At 40.0% G+C, this 23,310-nt stretch overlaps 1 pseudogene; it reads right to left on the bottom strand.

The window, feature by feature from the left end:
* Positions 1-3,849: 3,849 nt before the first annotated feature.
* On the bottom strand, positions 3,850-15,970 carry LOC100344031 (olfactory receptor 8C8-like; annotated as a pseudogene).
* Positions 15,971-23,310: the final 7,340 nt, after the last annotated feature.

Below are 23,310 nucleotides of genomic sequence, written 5' to 3'. Positions count from 1 at the left end.
ACAGCAAGAGGATTTGAAATATGTACCCATATCGCTCCCAAAGCATACATAGAAAACTTCCAAACATTCAATAATGGTAAAATAAGCTCAAATATTCTATCAGTATCTTATGTCTACTTTCTTATGACATTAATTATTTAAAGCCTTTGACTTTGAACAACTTTAGTTACAAATATTATAAAATGTCATTTTAATTAAAAAGTTAAATAAGTTACATTTTCCAGTTCAATACAAGCAATCTGTCCTGAAAAATGAGACTGTTGATTTCACAGAATTGACCCAGGCTATTTGCTGATTTGTTCTTCACCAGGGAGTACTCCTTACTACATCTAGTACTCAGACCACAGTAATGTCCTATGCCTGTGGATTCACATTGCAGGTTTTTGTTGAGTACTAAGGATTTATAGACATGGATGTCATGCCCCTTATTCTATATCATTTTTGAAAGCATGTGAACTTTCAAGATAAATACTTTGGGCAAGTGATGGCTCAAGTACTTGTGTCCCTGCCACCCATTTTGGAGATCTGGATGGAGTTCCTGGCTCCTGGCTACTGGCCCAGCTCCAGTCCCAGGATATTTAGGGCATTTGGGGAGTAAACCAGCACAAGGAAGCACTCTTTCTCCTCTCTCTCTCTCTCTCTCTCTCTCTCTCTCCCCTTTCTCTCTCCCTCCCTCTTTTTTTTTTTTTTGACAGGCAGAGTGGACAGTGAGAGAGAGAGAGACAGAGAGAAAGGTCTTCCTTTGCTGTTGGTTCACCCTCCAATGGCCGCCGTGGTGGACGCGCTGCGGCCGGCACACTGCGCTGATCCAAAGGCAGGAGCCAGGTGCTTCTCCTGGCCTCCGATGCGGGTGCAGGGTCCAAGCACTTGGGCCATCCTCCATTGCACTCTTAGGCCACAGCAGAGAGCTGGACAGGAAAAGGAGCTAAATGACCAGGACAGAATGTGGCGCCCTGCCCGGGACTAGAACCCCGTGTGCTGGTGCTGCAGGCGGAGGATTAGCCTATTGAGCCGTGGTTCCGGCCTCTCTTTGTCTTTCTTTCTTGCTCTTGCTCACTCTCTCTGTCCCTGTGTATGTGATTTTTCAAATCTTATTTTTCAAATAAAAATAAATAAATGAAATCTTTAAAAATAGTAAAATACGTCCTTTAGGTTGAAATTCAAACCAAATCAATTTAAGATTTCTATTTAACCAAGTACTATAATGAATATAGACAAAAGAAGTATAGAAGTAATACAAAGCATTTAGATTCTTTTTAAGGAATGAAAGTCTTAAAATTATAATGGTGCGATCAGTATTATCATAATTGTAAATTCTTGGCTCTTCCCTAAAACAATAATTTTACTCAGATTAAAGTAAAGATCATAGCTGACATCATTATCTTCTAAGGCTAACCTTTTTCTTTTTAACTTTTATTTAATGAATATAAATTTCCAAAGTACAGCTTATGGATTACAATGGCTTCCCCCCCATAACATCCCTCCCACCCGCTCCCTCCCCTTTCCCACTCCCTCTCCCCTTCCATTCACATCAAGATTCATTTTTGATTCTCTTTATATACAGAAGATCAGTTTAGCATACATTAAGTAAAGATTTCAACAGTTTGCTCCCACACAGAAACATAAAGTGAAAAATACTGTTTGAGTACTAGTTATAGCATTAAATCTCAATGTACAGCACACTAAGGACAAAGATCCTACATGAGGAGTAAGTGCACAGTGACTCCTGTTGTTGACTTAACAAATTGACACTCTTGTTTATGGCATCAGTAATCACCCTAGGCTCTTGTCATGAGCTGCCAAGGCCCCCTGAGTTCACCGACTCTGATCATATTTAGACAAGGCCATGGTCAATGTGGAAGTTCTCTCCTCCCTTCAGAGAAAGGTACCTCCTTCTTTGATGACCTGTTCTTTCCACTGGGATCTCACTCGTGGAGATCTTTCATTTAGTTTTTTTTTTTTTTTTCCCTCCAGAGTGTCTTGGCTTTCCATGCTAAGGCTAATCTTAAAAGCCAGTCTTTTAAAAATTTTTCAAAAATCATGATAGATTTCCATAAATATAAAAATGCAGTGGTAAGAACCATGGTCTCTTGAAGGCCATACCGCACTGAAATCATTCAAAGTAAGGATGGATGGGAGAGAGCAAAACATGAAAGTACTACTGTGGAAACCATAACCCCGTCTCACCAGGAAAACTCGACCTAAACTCCTCAGTCTTATCTTCCCAGAAAATGACTGACCATTGAACAAGAGCATGATGAAGCTTTTCCTTTTTGCCCATCCTATTTACCCCATTTTAAAATCGATCTTTAAAGAGTCATGAGTGTATTCTCATTGGGCATTAAAGTCCACGGCTCATCTGTCAGCATCCTGGCTGAGAGTCAGTTCCCGTACCACTCTCACTTTCAGCCCATTCTCTAAGAGTTCTCCAGAGGTTCTCTCTATTCTCTCACAATTTCTTTCTTCCTTTTTTTCTTTTCTCCTTCCTTCCTTCCTTCCTTCCTTCCTTCCTTCCTTCCTTCCTTCCTTCCTTCCTTCCTTCCTTCCTTCCTTCCTTCTTTTTTCTCCCTCCCTCCCTCCTTTTCATTTCTTCTTAGGATGTACAATGGTTTGAAAAACTAGCAGGCAACTGGGGAGTAAACCAGTGGATGGAAGACCTCTTTCTCTCTCTCTCTCTCTCTGCCTCTCATTCTCTCTCTGTGTAGCACTGACTTTCAAATAAATAAATCTTTAAAAAAAAAAGAATGAAAGAAAAACTAGCTTCTGTGTGATTAGTTGTGTGGCCTAGAAAAAGTCATATAACTATATCCTAATCATAGGATATGTAGGATATTTAATAGGATTTGTAAAGAAGGTGGCATACAGTAATGAATTAATGAATTCAGATTCAATTATTTCTTCTAAGAAAAAAAGGATAAATAAAATTTACATATTAAACAAACAAATCTCAATTGAGCAAGATCTCCACACATGTTTTTGTGTTTTAAAAGAAATAAATAGACTTTCCTTTGCAAAAGGAAACCCTGGTTACACAACCAGGGCAACAAAGACACTTGACATCACATGTGGCTCTTGATACTGTAAGCAGGAATATCATTGTGTAATTTTTCATCACAATCACAGACACAATCCACATATAAATGGAAAAATTATCAATATTTCAATTCTATTTATCACAAAGTATCAGTTGACTGAGGCCTTGTTGTTTTGGGTGGAGTTTGAGAAAGGTGGGCAGAACCGTGAGCCTCACCTAACCATCAATGACAATAGAAACTTAATCCAATAAAGTGTATGGTCCCTATATAGATATGAGGCTAAAAATCCAGAATAAGAACCATGACTGAAAGAATCCTAAAAAATTGACATCTGTACCATGTCCACAAGTTCTGTCATGGCTCCTGTTTTAATGCAGTTTTAAGTAGTAAGATACTTGAAAGAGGAAAGCACTCTATGTAATAGTTTCAGAAGAGGAAGAAAGAAATGAACACATTGGACAGTACCCAACGCCTTGCCTTGCCTTGAATAATGAAGACACATACGAAATAACTAGTAAGTAGGTTACCTTTAGATAGGAAAAGATATCAGCTCAGTATCTGCATCAGGCATAAAGATGGAAACTGGGGCAGAGCCCCCTTGGGACCAAGATGACCCTCATCCAAGAAAGACACACGTAGCTGTATTGCATGCAGAGAGAAGAAAGTGTTTTAGAGTAGAAATCCTGCCAAGACTATAGAAAGAAAGATGAAGAGAGGAAAGAAAGAGATTAGAAGGAAGTTTATGAGGAGGTATAGGAAGAGGACAAAAAGACCTTGCCATGGAAAAGGACCAACTCAGCCCTAGCAGTGCTGCTTAATTTGTAATTCTCTTCAGAGTTTTCTTTAGAGCAAGTTGACATCCTTGTTTCTGAGGCTATAAATGAGGAGGTTCTGCATGGGCACTACGAGAGTATAAAACACAGACAAAAATTTTCCTTGGCTGAAAGATTCAGCAGAAGATGGCTTCACATACTCAAGCAACCCAGATCCATAGAACAGACCAACAGTTATGATATGGGAACCACAGGTGCAGATGGCTTTGGACCAACCTTTAGCTGGAGACATGTGATGACATTAAAAAGAATGAAAGCATAAAATACTAGGGTAATGAGGCTCGATGCAATGATAACGGTACCTACAATGAGAGAGCTGGCAAGCTCATTGGCATACATGCTGCTGCAGGAGAGCTGAAGCAGGGGAAGATGTCACACAGGTAGTGGTTGATGGTTTTGGAATCACAAAAGGTGAGCCTAAGCATAAACCCCGTGTGGACCATGGCACCAGAAAACCCCATCAAATATGAACCAGACATCAGCAGAAAACAAACCTTTGGGGACACAACAACCGTGTACTTCAGCAGCTTACAGATGGCCACATAACGATCATAGGCCATGGCTGTCAGCACATAGCACTCAGAGTTGACAAAAAAAGCAGAGAAAAAGAGTTGAGCCATGCATTCTGCAAAGGAGATGATGTTGCTCTCTGAAATAAAGCCCATCAGCATTTTAGGGGTAAAGACAAATGAATAACAGAAATCAATGAAGGACAGGTTGCAAAGAAAAAAGTCCATGGGGGTGTGAAGGTGCAAATTCAGGCAAATTAGAGTGACTAAGCTCAAGTTGCCAGGCACAGTAACCACGTAGTTCACCAAGAACAGAAAATACAGGGACATTTCTAGCTCAGGTTGCTCTGACAATCCCACAAGAACAAACTCCACCACTGACGAGTTTTTTCCATAGCCATTCACTTCACCAGTAGATCTGTGAGCAGAGGAATACAAGGTGATATTAACAACGAACTCTCATTTTTGTCTCCAGAGGGGAAGGACCTTCAGGGCTATCTGAAGACTCAAGCAAGATCTCCAGGGAGCGAATTTTCTTAGGCTGATTCCTGAGGGTTCCACATCTCCTCCTTCCCTCACCTGTGTGTGTGTGTCTGACCAGGAAGAATGCTGATACACTTCCCAGTGTCTCCACACTTCATTCCCCTGTTCTCCTCAGTCGTCACTGAGTGCTGAAAAAAGCAACACATATGTGGTAATCCTCATAACCCTTCATTTATATAGTTTTGGGTTTGAAGGGAAATTATTAAAAGAAAGGTAATTCAGAGCTCACCTTTCTTTCTCAGCAAGCCTCACTAGGCTGCACATTGAGGGCTCCTCCTCTCCACTCTACTGTGGAGACAAAGCTTCTAGTGATGAAAGGAGTTGCAGCCATCATCACCGACCTCAGCCTTTGAGATGTTAGAAGAGCTATGATAGAGGATATGCCATGATTGCTATTTAAGAGCTCTCCCAGAAAATTTTTTTCTTTCCTTGCTAAGAGGTAAACAATAATCTTTTAAAAAGCTCCACAAGTCATCTGATTCATATGAAAATCTGTTCCATGTTTCATAGTTCTCAGACAAATGAGTAGAAGTACAAAACACTCTTCCTGCCTTTAAGTTTTCTTCCCAAGTTGGATGAGCCCCTTGAGGGTAGAAATTACTGAGCGTGTGTTACACTCTGTGCATCATAAACCCAGCATCAGATCTTTGGGGACTCAAATTTCTACTCAATTTACCAACAAGAATTCCTCCTGGTCCTCAGTGCAAAGTAGTGCCCGTTCTCCATACACAGCTCTATAGGAGGAAAGTCACTATCCCTAATGCTACCCTACAAGCACCTTGGGACCGCAGTAATTAATATTAAATCATAAAGTTAATACCCCACCTACTTGTAGATCACATTCCCTGAAACAGATATTGTAGCAAAGTGATTGATAAAGTGTAATGAGCCTCAAAGTTACTGAGTTGAATCCAGATTTCTCAACTTCCTTATGTGAGATGGTAGACAAGTGATATTGCCTCTCTCTCTCTCTCCCTCCATGTGTGTGTGATGTGTGCACACACATATGTAATATACATATATATATACACATATATACACATATATATCTGGGTAGACAAAGAACAGGGTTTATTAAAATCTTTAACATTGTAAGATTGTATCCAAGTGATAAAGTCTCTCTTTCTCTCTCTCTCTCATACACACACACACCTCTGTATAATAGTAATGGAATTATAAAAGAACTGTATCATTGGGTTATTATAGGAATTAAGTGAAATAATTAATATAAAGTACTGCTATGTGCCTGACCCATGAAAACAGCCCAGTGGGTTATAAGTATCTCTTTCTCTATTTGACCTCTATATTCATGCAAACCAGGGTTTCTCAGCTTTGTCACTACTGACATTTTGGACAAGATGATTTCCTGCTGTCGACTTTCCTGTGTACTAAAGACACATTTCAGAAGGCCACACATTGAAGAGACCGAGCTGGGAGGAGGAAGGTGAAGATCTGAATCCCAAGTTTCCTGATGATTTTATTTTAAACTCACAAGCGAGGGCTCTGGAAAACATTGGTATCTTCCCTGCCCTCAACACTGGCTCTGAGGTGAGGTGAGGTGGAGTGAAGGGGTTTAAAGGAGGAAAATCATTTTTTTCTTTTCTCTTTTTTCTCTCTCCCTCTTTCTTTCCTCCCTCCCTCTCTATCTCCCTCCCTTCCTTCGTTTCTCTACTCTGATGAGCTAAGTGGTGGTGACATTGTTCTTAGGGCACAAAGCAAGGCATTGAGGGACTAGGCTGGGAAACATTTGTAAACTCCTCTACATGGAGACCATCATATTGCATATTACACTGTAAGGAAATCACCTCAAAGGTGAAATCAACACAGGTGTTGACTGATGGAAAAGCAGTGATTGGAAGTAATGACAAGGGTTTATGGTCCTGGGCAATATTCTCCACTTCTTAAATCAGCAGTCAATTAACTTTTTCTGAAAAGTGCCAGATAGTAAATAATTTAGACGTTGTGAGCTGTATCTTCTCTGTTGTCATTACTCAACTCTGTTGCTTGTTATGCTAAAGCAGTCATGGGCAATATGTAGATGAATGTACATTCCCTGTGTTCCAATAAACTTTCTTTAATAAAACAGGCAGTGAATCAGGTTTGTCCAAGGCCCATGGTTTGTGAACTACTCCCTTACAATAACCAGATGGCTTTTGGCTGTTCCCCAACACACATTACCAAAAAGAACAGTTGGTGTCTCTAGGGGTACACGAGTTCACAGCCAAATAATAGACAAGGAAAAATATAGTTTCTATTATAAATAAAGACAAATATCATCATATAAAAACTGAAGTGGAATTACTCATTAGAACAAGAATTTAAAATTTACAAAATAAGGATACTCCAGGATTTAAGGGAAGATGTTAAGAAACTTTAAAAGGACAGAAAATCACATTGAGGAGCCAAATAGCAAATGTTAGTATGCAAAACACAATTGTTAAAATAAGGACCACAGTAAACTCTAGGATTAATATAGTTAAGAACCATATGTGAGTTGAACAATTACACTGAGGACTTTTCTGAAGGCAACAGAATAGGATAACAAGATAGAACGTGTTTAGAAAGCAAACAAGATAGAATGTGTTTACCAGGACCTAGCTGTTTAAAAACACAACAAAAGCTAAGCTGTCATCTACAGATTGGTCTTAGTAGGAAAGAAGAAAAATGGAGAGAAGATGGTTTTTGAGGAAATCATGGAGAGAAATGTCTCATAACTAGAAAAACAAAAAAAAATCACAAATTAGAAGGGCTAAGAGAGTGTTAAACAGAAGAGAAAATTAAAACCACATCCCTACAAACCATATTGCATAAAGGAAGACTCCAGATGGGTGAACATTCTTAATGTAAAGACAAAGTGAAACAAAATCAAGAAACAAATAGAAGAAAATATAAGATAATATCTTGAAATATGGCTTGGGATGCTTTAATTTAGATGTTAAAGTTATAAAATATAAGTCATAAGATAGATGATTGATAAATCTGAGTTACCTTGATTTCACAATATACTACAAGGTATACTGTGGACAAGCTTAATATATAGATAACTGATTGGGAGACATATTTACAATTTTTATAACCACATAGAATTAAGTCATAGTGTTCATAGAACTTCTACAAGAATAATACAATAAGAGTAATACAGTGAACACAATAGAAAAATGAGCAAAACTCAGCAATTTAGAGGAAAACTAGATAGAAACATGCACATAAATATAAATTCTAATTTGTCAATAATCAAACAACTGCAAAGCAAAACAAATGACGGGGCCAGCACTGTGGTGCAGCTGGTTAATGCCCTGGCCTGAAGCGCTGGCAACTCATATGGTTCGAGTCCCGGCTGTTCCTCTTCTGATCCAGCTCTCTGCTGTGGCCTGGGAAAGCAGAAGATGGCCCAAGTCCTTGGGCCCCTGCACCCATGTGGGAGACCTGGAAGAAGCTCCTGGCTCCTGGCTTTGGATTGGCGCAGCTCCAGCCATTGAGGCCATCTGGGGAGTGAACCATCGGATGGAAGACCTGTCTCTGTCTCTACCTCTCTTAATAACTCTGTCTTTAAAATAAGTAAATCTATAAAAAAAAGGAGTGAGAACATGCAAAAACAAATGACAATAAAAAGGAAGATAGTGAGGAAGTCAAAGCTCAACTACAGATTATTAAGCTACTGTCAGAAAGAATGAAGCTGACATACACATAAAATCATGCTCATATCTATAAAACATAATTCTCAGTTAAAACAAGAAGCACAGTATGCTATATAAAATAATGCTATCTGCATACATTAAAATTATGCACACCATCAAAGCAGAACTTGCACCATGCAAAGTCAAACAGAGAGGACTTTATTCACAGCTCTTGCCATAGGAGAAGGAGGTTGGAACTCAGTCTGGACTCAATTCCACTGAGATGATGTGAGAGGATTTTACCAGTATGGTGAGATGATGATATCAGACTGCTTATTAATAATCCTCAATATTAATATGCCTGTGGGCTCTTGCCACATATTCAGAGAATTCTGAATACTGGTGCAAATAAACCAGACAACGTGGTAAGCTTTTAAGGATTTTATTCAGTGAGAGAAATGTGCAGGAGAGTAAGGGCTTTGTACAGGGCAGAAAGGGAAGTCTAGAAGCTAAGCTGGGTCCATACTAAGCAGAGAGCAAGCATGCAGGCAGGAAAGCAGAGAGTGGAAGGGCAACATAGGGAAGGGCCCACCATGCTCCAGGCCTCTTATCCACTTCCAAAGGGGAGTGGTTATGTAGTCTAATGGACAGGTGGGCATCCATTAGGGGCATGAGGTCACACAGGAACGTGGTGAAAGTGTGGTCTTCCAGCTCACAGACCTAATCAATTTTATCCTGAATCTGTCTGCCTACACCAAAAGTACTAGGGGACATTGGGGGAGGTTCATCAAAGGGATATGTCCAGCAGAGTGAATTATGCTTAATTGGTAAGTGTTTTCCTCTGTAATTAGGCCATCAATGCTTGCTAATTGGGGCCCATCAAAGTTAGGCTCCTACAATTCCATAGAGACAGGGAGAGTAGGGGCACTACTTTCATTGCTTAAATTTTAAAGGGACAATTCTCTGGTTAGAGTAGGATATCCCCAGGTCATGCAACTGAGGACAAGGTCTTGACGCTATTTGCATCTCAAAGATGGCAGGTTTTCTAAAGAACTACCTAAATGATGACTGCCTGTCTGGAGAGGCTAGGAAAGGGGGTGAGGGGAGGGAATTGGAATAGAAAAGGAGTAAAGCCCATGAGAGTATTTCAGGCATGGAAAGCCAAGACACTCTGGCAAAAAGATCTCTGTGAGTGAGATCCCAGTGGAAAGAACAGGTCTTCAAAGAGGGAGGTGCCTTTCTCTGAAGGGAGGAGAGAACCTCCACTTTGACTATGACCGTGTCTAAACAAGATAAGAGTCGGAGAACTCAAGGGGCTTCCATAGCCTTGGAAACTCATAACTGGTGCATAGGGAGATTACTGATGCCATAAACAGGAGTGTCAATTGGTAAAGTCAACAACAGGAGTCACTGTGCACTTACTCCTCATGTAGGATCTCGGTCCTTAACGTGCTGTACACTGAGGCTTAATGCTATAACGAGTACTCAAACAGTATATTTCACTTTGTGTTTCTATGGGGGTGCAAACGACTGAAATCTTTACTTAATGTACACTAAACTGATCTTCTGTAAAAAAAAAAAAAAAAAAAAAAAGAAAGAAATTTTCAATTCCCAACTTGACTCTCACTGGGATTAAACATGACAATAGGTCTGATCTGATTTCATCATCATTTAAAAAAAATCATCTATTATTTTTCACTTTATGTTTCTGTGTGGGAGCAAACTGTTGAAATCCTTACTTAAGGTATACTAAGCTGATCTTCTGTATATTAAGATAATCGAAAATGAATCTTGATGTGAATGGAAGGGGAGAGGGAGTGGGAAAGGGGAGGGTTGTTGGTGGGAGGGACGGTATGGGAGGGGAAGCCATTGTAACCCATGAGTCGTACTTTGGAAATTTATATTCATTAAATAAAAGATAAAAAAAAATGTTCTGAGGGAGGATATTAAGTCCAAATAAATCAGATTGTGAAAACTTAAAAAAAAAAAAAAAAAAAAAGAAAAGGAGTAAGATAAGTGAGGGTGGAGAAAGAGGAAACAAAAGGAAAAAGAAGTAAAAAAGCCCAGAGCTTCCTGATAATGATACTGTTAATCAGATACCCAGGATTCTCTAGGCTATCACGATAAATAAGTTTCTTATTTCTTTAATCAACCACAGAGCTCACGACTCACTTTACAAATGAAAGTTCCCTGGAGCTGTGGATCCAGACTGAATCAAACACTCCTACCAATGCTCATTGTTTTATTTTAAAATGTTTTTCCTATCAATATCTACTTGCATAGTATACTTCAGTACCAGTTCTTCATAGTTTTGGATTGTGCCTGTGTTCCTGATTAATATGTTGGTCTATTCTCTGTTCCACTCACTTATCTGCCTCACCCCATAATCTAAAATGGCAATCCTAACTGTTCCTTTATTGATCAGTTCTGCCTAGGAGAATTAGCAAATTGTAGTGCTCTAGTACAAAAAATAAACAAATGATTGAATTTTGTGTGAACCTGTTGGAAATGCAAAATACTGGATCTCAATTAAGTTCGAGTAATTTAGTTCTGCATTTTTGATAAGCTTTCTAGGTAATTTGCTTGCATAGTAAAGTTTGATTAGCATTGATCTAAGTTTTGATGAAGTCTGATGTCCTAGGCAATAGCTGCTTTATTTTACAGTTGGGGCAATTGAGAAAATAGGAATGTATTGATTTACTTGAAACTGTTGCTTTCATTTGTGGGTGGGCCAGGAATGGGACCCAAGACATTTGATTCTGATTTAAAGACTACTCTAATTCATAATGTAGCTCGCCATTTCCAGGTTTCCAAAAATTAATCTTTGAACAGGTGTATACCTCTCTAATCTGTATCAGTTTGTCACGAATCTCAGCTGTTCCTGTCAGCTGCTCCTACGTTTGTCAATCCTGTTATGGTCCATTTATAGGAGACAGCTGTGTGTTCCCCTACCAGTGCCCTTCCTGGCACTGTGTAGCTGCAATATGTTCTCATGCATCAACATGCCATGTGATGTAGCCCTAACTGAAAATTTATGTCACCTATGCCTTATTACTATTCAAAGGCATGAGAATAGCTGTTAAATCCATAGAATTGGGTCAGGCATAACCTTCTGCCACTCCTGGTACAGGAGGCTTCTGCTTCTTACACTTATTGAGAATCAATTTTTGCTAAATGAAATATCAGTCTTCCATTCTGTGAACCTGGTTCTGCTCCAAGATCAGTTGAGAATTTGGAACTGAATTGCTATGTGACTTACTGAATTTTGCAAATGCCAACTATTTCAAACTTTATTTGTAAACTCTTTATCAGTGAATTTCCTTTATCTAGAAGATAATCTATGAACAATAAAAAGTGTGATTGCCCATGTTTGCTCAATACAGTTTTTCCTGAAATTTTAAGATTTGTTTCTCAGGTAGAAATCAACAGAAAGAGAGGTGGCGAGGACCTATGATACCAAACCCTTAATTTTGCGACCAGCTGTCTCCTGTAGCTGTCGCCTCTCCCATGGGTCTCTGAAGAACAAGAACAACAAAAGGAAAGCTCCTGTTTGTTGGCCTTGAAGCCTACTCTCAATGTATTCTGGGTGGTGTGAGATATGCCAACACTCCTCTTGCCCATCACGGGAGGGAGGCAGATTTTGTAATTCAGAGTCATTCTCCTTCATATTGGACCTTGGTATCTCAAGCCTGTGATGGCGAAAGGAGCATAGGAGGACTCTAAGGGATAGCACCACCTGGAAAGAGTTTTGCCCCTGATACGCAGAGACGCAAGTCTACAATGTGAACTACATGTTTCTCTTTCCCTATACCATTACTAATGTGGGAATTATAATAGGGGGACATCTCTCTTCAGCAGTAGGAGAGTGCAGGCTGCTCTTACAGCCCAGCTCCACAGGGCTTCAAAAAGTTCCTGCAAAATGTTTCTTATTAGAAAACTATGCATAAATTTCAATCATTTTTGCACCAAAAATGTTTTAATTCTGTTTTTGATGAACTTTTTGAAGTATCTTTGTATAAATGTGAAAAGAGGAATCTAAGAATTCTTAAACTCAACGATTGTGCCTGGTTTACTTAGTGTATCCAAAGCACCCAAACACCAAAGTCTTAATACATATTTTAATTTATTTTTTATATCAACAGATAATAGTATGTTTTTTGTGCACAACACCTTGCTTTGAAGTACATTTACATTTTAAATGACTAATTCTAGTTAACCAACACTTGAATTTTCTTACATGGTTACTATTTTTGTGGAGAGAACAGATCACATCCACTCTCCTAACATCATTTAGAATAGATCTCTTGATCTTATTTCTCCCATACTGCTGAAATTTTGTATTCTTTTAAAAATTTTTTTAAAGTTATGGTTTGAAATTTTATATTCCTTGACCAACATCTCCCCAGTGCTTATTCCACAGCTAGGTCCTGGTAACCTTGCTTTGATGAGATCAACTTTTTAAGATTTCACGTATGAGTAAGAGCACATAATATTTATCTATTTGTGTCTGGTTTATTTCATGTAACATAATGTCCTTCTTGGCTCATTAATGTTGTTGGAAATGACAGTTTTTCTTTTTTTAAAGGCTGAATAATATTCTATTATTATGTTTACCTACATCATATTTTCTTTATCCATTCATCCATTGATGGACATTTAGATTGATTTCCACATTACCTTTTGTGAATAATGTTGTAATAAACATGCAAGTGCTTGGTTTGACATACTGATTTCATTTTTTTTTTTTTTTTTGGACAGGCAGAATGGACGGTGAGAGAGAGAGACAGAGAGAAAGGTCTTCCTTTTGCCGTTGGTTCACCCTCCAATGGCCGTCGCGGCCAGCGCATCCCACAGATCTGAAGCCAGGAGCCAGGTGCTTTTCCTGGTCTCCCATGTGGGTGCAGGGCCCAAGCACCTGGGCCATCCTCCACTGCACTCCCTGGCCACAGCAGAGAGCTGGCCTGGAAGAGGGGCAACCGGGACAGAATCTGGAGCCCCAACCAGGACTAGAACCCGGTGTGCCAGCACCACAAGGCAGAGAATTAGCCTATTGAGCTGTGGCGCCGGCCCTGATTTCATTTTAAGTACATATATAAATGTAATACCAAGTAGGGGCCGGTGCCATGGCTCACTTGGTTAATCCTCTGCCTGCAGTGCCGGCATCCCATATGGTGTCGGGTTCTGGTCCCAGTTGCTCCTCTTCCAGTCCAGCTCTCTGCTGTGGCCCGGGAAGGCAGTGGAGGATGGCCCAGGTGCTTGGGCCCCTGTACCCGCGTGGGAGACCGGGGCGGGGGGTTCCTGGCTCCTGGCTTCAGATGGGCGCAGCGTGCTGGCAGTGGCGGCCATTTGGTGGGGTGAACCCATGGAAAGAAGACCTTTCTCTCTGTCTCTCTCTCTCACTGTCTCACTCTACCTGTCAAATAAAAAAAAGTATTTAAAAAAATACCAAGTAGTAGATTTGCTAGCTTATATGGTATTTGTATTTTTAAGTTTTTAAGGATCTTCCTTATTGCTTTCCACTATGACTTCACATCTTCACCAGCACTTGTACCTTTTGTCTTTTTAATAGTAGCCATTCCTCCCCCCACCACCAGAAACCTTTTACTTAAGATATACAAACTTCATGCATTTCATAAATACAACTTTAAGAACACAGCGATTCTCCCCATCCTACATGCAATTGTAGCCATTCTAAAATAAATAAACAAATAAACATTAACATTATAAGTAGAGGGTCCCTATGAAGAAAGTAAAGAGATCTTGTAGATATGATGTATAAGCAACCTTACATCTGTGACCAGAGAAACAGGGATAATGGAAATTCTTCTAATTTCTGGTTTGAATATAGCTTAGTTTCCCTATCTATAGCAGGAATACCAGCAAACAGAACAATATATCTACCACCTCAATGATCTGTGTCAAGGTTGTTGAAAGACAGCCCTTTGTCACTGACACCCACTTTCATATAGGGAGTAGACAGCAGTGACCATGAGGAAGCTTTTCCCTCAAGTGGTTTGAAAGACTGTAATTCAGGGCAGGACCACCTGAGTCAGAAATTTAAGTGACAATTCATAAATATATATGAAGCATCCCTGGGGGATTCCAGGATACATTTGGTGGTACACAGGAGAATGAGAGCCTATGGAATGTGTCAGGGTAATATAGATGGGCAAGAGTCAAGGACACTTGGAATTTTATTTTGACATCCTCCACAGACTGATGGGGCCAAGAGGAAATTGGGTCAGGCTTCCCGAACAGAGTTTTGCATGTGAGAGAAAGAACAGAACAAATAGAAATCACCCATTTCTGGGTGCATTTCAGGCAAAAACATTCCTGCAATTTTTGTTTAAATATTGGATAGTGCAAATTTTAAATTGCTATTGATAGATTTTATTGCATTATTTCTAGTCAATAGTTACTTGTGGACCAATTTGATCCTTTTAAAATCTTGTTTCAAAATTCTGTTAAGCAAAAACTAAGTTTGCTTTTACTCCATGGATAATTTATGCTTATTTCATTATCTAGTGCTCTATATATTAAGAGGTATTTCCAATCTGACTGATAGGAACACAAACTATTTTCATCCCTATGTGAACACTGAAAAATATTTGGCCTATTGGTTTCTTGTGGATTCTTTCGTACTTCCAGGTAATTTCTTTTTCATGCATTCTTTTTTTTTTCTTTTTTTAAAGGAGAGAGAGAGAGAGAGAGATTTTTCTTTTTTTGGGACAGGCAGAGTTAGACAGTGAGAGAAAGAGACAGAGAGAAAGGTCTTCCTTCCGTTGGTTCACCCCCCAAATGGCTGCTACTGCCAGTGAACTGCGCCGATCCAAAGCCAGGAGCCAGGTGCTTCCTCCTGGTCTCCCATGTGGGTGCAGGGGTCCAAGCACTTGGGCCATCCTCCACTGCACTCCCAGGCCACAGCAGAGAGCTGGACAGGAAGACCAGTGATCAGGACAGAATCCAGTACCCCGACCGGGACTAGAACTCCAGGTGCCAGCACCACAGGCGGAGGATTAGCCTAGTGAGCCGCGGCCCCAGCCTCATGCATTCTTTTTAAAAAAAATATTTACTTCCATCTTATTTGAAAGGAATAATGACAGAGAGACTGAGGCAGACATACAGATAGAGATCTTCCATGCCCTGATTCACTACCCAAATTTTTGCAATAGGCAGTGTTGGGACAGGCTGAAGCTAGGAACCTGGAACTCAATCCAAAGCTCCCATGTGGGTGGCAGGGACTCAAGGACATGCTGCCTCTCAAGGTACACAGTAGCAGGAAGCTGGAATCAGAAACAGAACTAGGACTCCAACCCAGGCACTATGATGTTGGATTTGAGCATCTTAAATGGTGTCTTAATCACTGCCCCAAATGCCTGATGCATGCTGAGCTGTGGCTTCAAAAGCTGGAAAAATTTCCACGCGGTTTGCATGTTCTCCCGCGTGCTGCATGCAGGTTGTAAGCCAGAGCATTCACTTTACTTTTCTCCATGATTGCAATCTTTCATTTCCCACCGTGCAATGTCTGAAAGTGTTTGGTTCGTGTATTTTTGTCATTTCTTTAGTTTCTTAAGTCAAAAGATAAAACAGAACCTCTGTTGTTCTACCTTGGCCAAAATCAGATGTACTAATTCCTTTATTTTTAGAATGGGTCAGTCATGAAATTTTCTTATATATCCATTTCTCTCAAACTAAGATATAAATTATTATTTATATCCTGTTCATCTTTGTATCATTAGCAGCTCACATAAAATTTTAGAAAAGGTCCTGAAAAGAATACACAATATTTATCCAGTGTTTCTATAACATACAGTGATATAACTCCTTTCAAGTTTATGCTACATTGTCCCTGCAAAAGAAACTATTTTGGAATTCATTTTGTTGATAAGAGAACTGAGATAGTGAGGATGATGGAACAAGGACATAGCCTCAGCCATTTTAGGTTTCTTGTTACCCCTGCCTTCTTTCAAGAGATCAGCTCTGTCTCACACCCTGTATTGTCCCCCATCCCACCCCTGCATTCTTCCCCAGGTTTGGAAGCCAGTGGGCCAAACCTGAAGAACCAGTATGGAGAAGTTCATCTCTGCCTACTGCCCCGCCCACTAGCCCACCTAAGATATAAAATGCACCAGCCTGCTGGGGTCAAGGCTTCTGCCATTTTTGGTTTATTTGGTCTGTGAGCATGATGGCAATTGATTGGCCTCTGCAGATTTATTTTCTCTGAATAAATCTGGTCTGGCTGCGAGTTCGTATTCTGTTTCCTCTCTGTTTTGCACCCCTGTTCTTACATTTGGTGCCCCGTGTGAGAAGGCACCAAACTGCACTCTTTTCCTAACAGAGAATAAGCGACTTGTCCAGGACCACAATTCAGTAAATATACTCAACATATCTTTTGTGAATAAATACTGAGCTGAATAGTGATAATCATACATATGATTAATTAATTCATATGAACTAAGGGTCAGGCATTTGGCATGCTGGCTAAGATGCTGCTTGGGATGCTCCCCTCCCTTATCAGAGTGACTGGGTTCAAGTCCCAGCTCTGCCACCACTCCCAGCTTCCTGCTGAAATTCGCCATTGATGGCTGAAGTACTTGGATCCCTGCCATCCACATAGGAGAACTGGATGGAGTTCTGGGCTCCTGGTTTTGGCCTGGTTCACCCATGACTGTTTAGGGCATTTGGGAAGTGAATCAGTAAATCATTGGATGGGAGATCTCTCATTCTCCTTCAAATGAAAATGAGAAGAAATCATATGAACTAAAACTTTTTTTTTTTTTTCAGAACCAGAAAAAGCCAGAGAGAGTTGGAGCACAGAAGATTTAGGTGAGTGAGGATGGGACCTCTTTATTTGGGAAGTCTGCGTCATTTCATTGCCAGGTGCCCAAGGTGCATAAAAAAAGTTATGAGGGGATTTCAAGAAACCTTGTGGAAGGTGGAATTAAAGGAAATGCTTATTTTGGTGCAGAAATTTTTGATATTGATGCATTTTTTTTCATAATACACTTTTCTCATGGGCTTTCTGAAGACTCTTTGTATTTATGGATTTTGAAATTTTTATGCCCAAATAAATTTATCTTTTAATTTGAGTTTTCTGTGAACTTTCTGAAGTACCCTTGTACTGTGTGCTATATGACTTAAAAAAATCACTTGTCAAGAACATTTTATGGCAATTTTCTTGGTGATATTTAATCAAGACTCTTCTTGGGCCCAGCAGTGATGCAGGCTTCTTGGTAATGGAAGCTAACCTGGTTCTCCATCACTCATGGTTCTCAATCTTGGCCTGCTTCAGGATCAGCCACAAGGATTACTAAAACATGCGTTGCTGGGCTTCCCCTCCAGGGTTTTCTGATGTAGTGGGTCAAGGTTGTATTAATTTCTTATGTCTTTCCAAGTGATGTTAGTGCTGCTGGCCCAGAAACTAGATTTTGAGAACCACTGGTGCAAATTCTATTTCAGATGATCTTTTTTTTTCTTTTTTAAATCTTTAACTTCAAATTGTTATGGAAGGAATTCATTGAAAGAAACTTTCAGAATGACACTATGAGTAAATCACATGGCTTTACTTGATCGCTTTCTTACATTTGGTTGGTATTTATTGCTTACATGTGACAGTTACTGATGGCCAATTCCTTAGCATCTTGGAATCAGTTCAGTCTTCTAGGTGTTCTGGCTTTCACTAAGAGTGCCATGTGTTGATGAACTTGGGTCCCCTCGGCAGCAGAGGCTCTCAGATGATTTCTGCCCTTGGTGAATGATTGTTACAGCACAAGGACCTGCTTCTTACACTCTGGCTTGCATGCAATCCTTTCTCCCAGATATCCACATGCCTCATGCACTCATCCTCTTTTTATCTTTATTTAAAGATCATCTTCCCAGAGAAGGCTTTCTTAACTTCCTCATATAGAATTGAAACTCATTCTCTAGACTTCCTGTTCCCCTTGCCTTAGTTTTTCTCATAACATTTGTCACCTTGTATCTTTTCATACAATTTTTTTTCTATATTTTATTTGTGGTGTGTCACCACCTACTGTATTTAAACTGATTGAAGTCATAGATTTTGTCTTTTCTGTTCACTGTCATACATAATAGGCACTAAAGCATATAGTACATGGATGACTAAATAAATAATTTTTGACCAATGAATAATAATAAATTGTATTATTCAACGATGGACTTAATTATTTTGTTCTATTTTGCATATGTTATTAAAGTTATACTTTTTAAAAAAATTACATTGACTTATCAACTTTATTAATTATTTTTATTTGAAATGCAAAGAGACAGATAAAGACAGAAGCAGAGAGAGAGAGAGAAGCCCAGAATTCCATTCAGTTCTCCCATGTTGGTGGTAGGGAGCCAAGTCCTTGAGCTATCCCTGATTCCTCTCAGGGTAAACATTAGCAAGAAGGTAGAACTGGAAACAGAGCTGAGACTCAAACTAAATTATTGTACCAAATGCCTACCCATAGAATTATACTTTATTTTGTGATCATTTTCTACTTAAAGTCAAGGGCCAAGCCTTTAGGTCTTCTTAAGATTCACTTTAGGGCAGCTGTCCAAAGGCACTGTGAGGGACTGGTGCCATGGTATGGTGGGTTAATCTGCTGTCTGTAGTGCCAGCATCCCACATGGGTGCTGGTTTGAGTCCCAGCTGCTCTACTTCTGATCCAGCTCTCTGCTAATGTTCCAGGGAAAGAAGTAGAAGATGGCTCAAGTGCTTGGGCCCCTGCACCTACCTGGGAGACATGGATGAAGCTTCTGCCTCTTGGCCTGGCCCAACCTTGGCTAAAGTGGCCATTTTAGGAGTGAACCAGCAGATGGAAGAGCTCTCTGTGTCTCTCCCTCTCTTTTTGTAATTCTGACTTTCAAATAGATAAATAAGTAAACAAACAAACAAATAAATTAAATCTTTTTTTTAGGGCACTGTGACAATTTGCATGTTACATGGTATGGCTCCTCTTCTCAATGCATCCACCCCTAGTTACTAGTCTGTAACCCAAATTTCTCCCAACAACTAGCTTTCCACTAGTGTTCCAGATGTCCATTACCTTTGGCCATCCCTGGGAACCAACCCAGTGTTACTCCTCCCCTGTGTCCTGTAGCCTCAGCCTGTCCCCACATCTGCACTCTTACAGCCAACATTTCACAAAAATGCATCTTGTATTTCAAAATAATTTTTGATTTAATCCACATTTCCTTCATATTACAGTACTGCTTATATTCCAGACAACTTTCTTGATAGTATTGTGTTTTATGTTCCCTCTTTCTTTTTTAGGTTTTATTTCCCAGATCCTATATATTTTTTTTATTGAAGTCATTCAGATCTGTTGCCACTGCATGTAGAAGATACTTTCAGTCTGTCACGATGCTACTTGAAATGTTCTCCCCTTGTCTTTTATCCTATTCTGTGGTACCATACTCTCTTAATTTTTCTTCTTTTGGTTGCCCATCCTTCAACTAATTTGTAGATTGTCTCCTTTTGTTATCTTCCCTGGTGATCTAGGTCACTTTTATAGATGTAATTATTGTTAATATATTTAATGGCTTCAGGCCGGTGCTGCGGCTCACTAGGCTAATCCTCCACCTTGCGGTGCCGGCACACCGGGTTCTAGTCCCGGTTGGGGCGCCGGATTCTGTCCCGGTTGCCCCTCTTGCAGGCCAGCTCTCTGCTGTGGCCAGGGAGTGCAGTGGAGGATGGCCCAGTGCTTGGGCCCTGTACCCCATGGGAGACCAGGATAAGTACCTGGCTCCTGCCATCGGATCAGCGCGGTGCGCCGGCCACAGGCGCCAGCCGCGGCGGCCATTGGAGGATGAACCAACGGCAAAGGAAGACCGTTGTCTCTGTCTCTCTCTCTGTCCACTCTGCCTGTCAAAAAAACAAAAAACAAAACAAAACAAAACAAAAAAACCACACTGAAGTACTAACTCATATGAACATAATTGTCCAAAACCCAGGAGTTCTGAAAGTATCGCGTGATAGGGAAGATGTGCATCAAAAATATCTTAGACATTGCTGATAGGTGCATAAAAGGAAACAATTGCTTTCTAAAATAATTGCTCTTATTTTGTCAAGTGAGATAATTGCCTATCCTACAACCCCCTGTTCCACGCAAGAGAAACTTGGACAAATGTAGAACTGTCCAGAGATTTACTGATTATGATGGCAAAGGTAAAAGCAGTTTAAATGCCCTTTTGGCAGACTACAGAAGAACATAAAAACTGGCGTCCTCATACATCCATCAGTCTGCATCTTCAGATTCAATCAACCATGTATTGAGAATATTAGAACAAGCAGTTGCTTCTGTATTGAACACGTACAAATTTTTCTTGTCATTATTCATAAACATTATGACAACTATTTGCCTAGCATTTATATTGATTAGGTGTTATTAGGAATCTAGAGATGATTTAAAGCAAGTGGGAGGATGTCTATAGGCTTATGGGAATACTAACTCATTTATATGAAGAACTTGAGCATTTGTGGATTATGATATGGGAGGGTGATTTCTGGATCTAGACAAAGACTGAGGACAACTGTATAGTACAATGAAATACAAATATAGTGAGAAAATGAATGAGGTACAGGTATGTGTAAAAAAATCAATTTTAGTACCAAGTATGTGAATAACAAAATAAGTCTCAGAAAACATTATATAGTGATATTAAATTCCTTTTCCTAAGTTTCAAAAACTGGAAATGTGTATTTATGATAAAGCAATTCACAAACAGGTAATTATAAACACAAAATTTATCATTGGTGTGGGGAGCTTGGATGGAGGTAGCTGCTATTATTGATATGGTTCTTGTTCTTGGGTAGTGGTAGGATAATAGATGTTTATTCAATTAAAAATAAATACACAGGCCGGTGCCGTGGCTCAATAGGCTAATCCTCCGCCTGCGGCACCAGCACACCAGGTTCTAGTCCTGGTCAGGGTGCTGGATTTTGTCCTGGTTGCTGCTCTTCCTGTCCAGCTCTCTGCTGTGACCCGGGAGTGCAGTGGAGGATGGCCCAAGTGCTTGGGGCCTGCAGCTGCATGGGAGACCAGGAGAAGCACCTGGCTCCTGGCTTTGGATCAGCACCGTGCGCTGGCCGCAGCGTGCAGGCCACAGTGGCCATTGTGGGGGTGAACCAATGGAAAAAGGAAGACTTTCTCTCTCTCTCTCTCTCTCTCTCTCTCTCTCTCACTGTCCACTCTGCCTGTCCAAAAACAACAACAACAACAACAACAACAACAACAACAACAACATGGAACCATTGGTTTGATCATAAAACTTTAAAAAAAATAAAAAAAATACACAGCAAAGTGAAAAATGTCATAACTGGATTAAAGGTCGGATTACATTATGGACAGGTTATGATTGTTTCAATCCTCACAGAAGAGGCTGAGGAGCAACATCCAACAGCAATAGCAAAGTTGACAGTGGTAATGTGAGTGATGGTGTAAGGACTGCATTGAACACTGGAGTAGACGCCCTGTCGGTCTCTGCATGGCTGTCATTCTATATAATTACTCAGGGCATCCTCCAGAGATTTCTCCTTACATCACATACAGAATTTTCCCCTAGCACTCCATTGTATAGACCATCATTACATTATATTTCAGGTAGATCAATTTGAGAAAAAATATTCTGGTTTATTACCTTGTGAGAAAATCTTTGAGCACAAACTATGTAACTAGAAATATAAAATTTATTAATTTCATTCATCTGCTACCCAGATAAATGCAGACAACTGTTATATTACATCATTCGGTTTATTCAGAAATCAGAATTCAAAATCGTTCCTTCTGTATGACTTCAAATATATTATATATATATATATATTTGTAGTGGGTCTTTGCTGTACACTGAGTTACGTGCAATTGCTTTCTATAATCTAACGGACATATGGCCTCTTTATTATTGCATCTTTTCTTGTACTGTTTTCTCCTTGGTAAAATGCCTTACTGCTTCTTGTTCTGTTGCTGCTGCAGTTACCTGTATTCTCATGTGAGATAAGTTTTAATCTTCTGAAGACATAAGATTTTCTGAACAGGGTTTGTTTCTACTTTGTTGTAACCATGTATCACCACACAGTTAGCAATAATTTAAAAGCAAAGAACTAACTTATTTCTTAATGTATTTAAAATTATTTTTAATTTTCATTGTATTTGAAAGGGAGAGAGAGAGAGAGAGAGAGAGGAGAGAGAGACACCTCCAGCTGGCTTACTTCTCAAATGTTAGCAACAGCCAATTCCAGGAGCCTGGAATTCAATCCAAATCTCCCATATGGGTAGCAGGGACCCAGGTATTTAAGCCATTATCTGCTGCCTCCCAGACAGCTGGAATTGAAGGTAGAATCTGGAATTGAACTTGATGTGTCTTAATCATGCACTCTGCCTTTCAAATAAACAAAATAAATGTTAAAAAAAAGGAGATGAATGAGATTAGGAAGAGGTTAGAGGAAAATTAATTATACCTATTTATTTTTTGTATTGATATATTTATTATTATTATTTGAGAGACAGGGAGAGGGAGAGAGGGAGTAGAGAAAGAGACAGGCAGAGGTACATACAGAGTTCCCATCTGCTGGTTCACTCCCCAGATGTCTGCGGTGATGGGGGCTGGGCCAGGCCAAAGCTGGGGGCCCAGAACCCAGTCCAGGTCTCCCACGTGGGTGGATAGGACTCATTTACTTGAGCCAAGATCTGCTGCTTACAGGGTGTGCATTAGCAGGAAGCTGGAATTGGGAGCAGAGCCAGGATTTGAAGTCAGGCACTGTCATGTGGGA

Source organism: Oryctolagus cuniculus, chromosome 1 (assembly GCF_964237555.1).
Source record: "Oryctolagus cuniculus chromosome 1, mOryCun1.1, whole genome shotgun sequence".
NCBI classification, from domain to species: domain Eukaryota; kingdom Metazoa; phylum Chordata; class Mammalia; order Lagomorpha; family Leporidae; genus Oryctolagus; species Oryctolagus cuniculus.
Note: the sequence above shows the minus strand (reverse complement) of the source record. Positions and strands in the feature narration are given on the sequence as shown.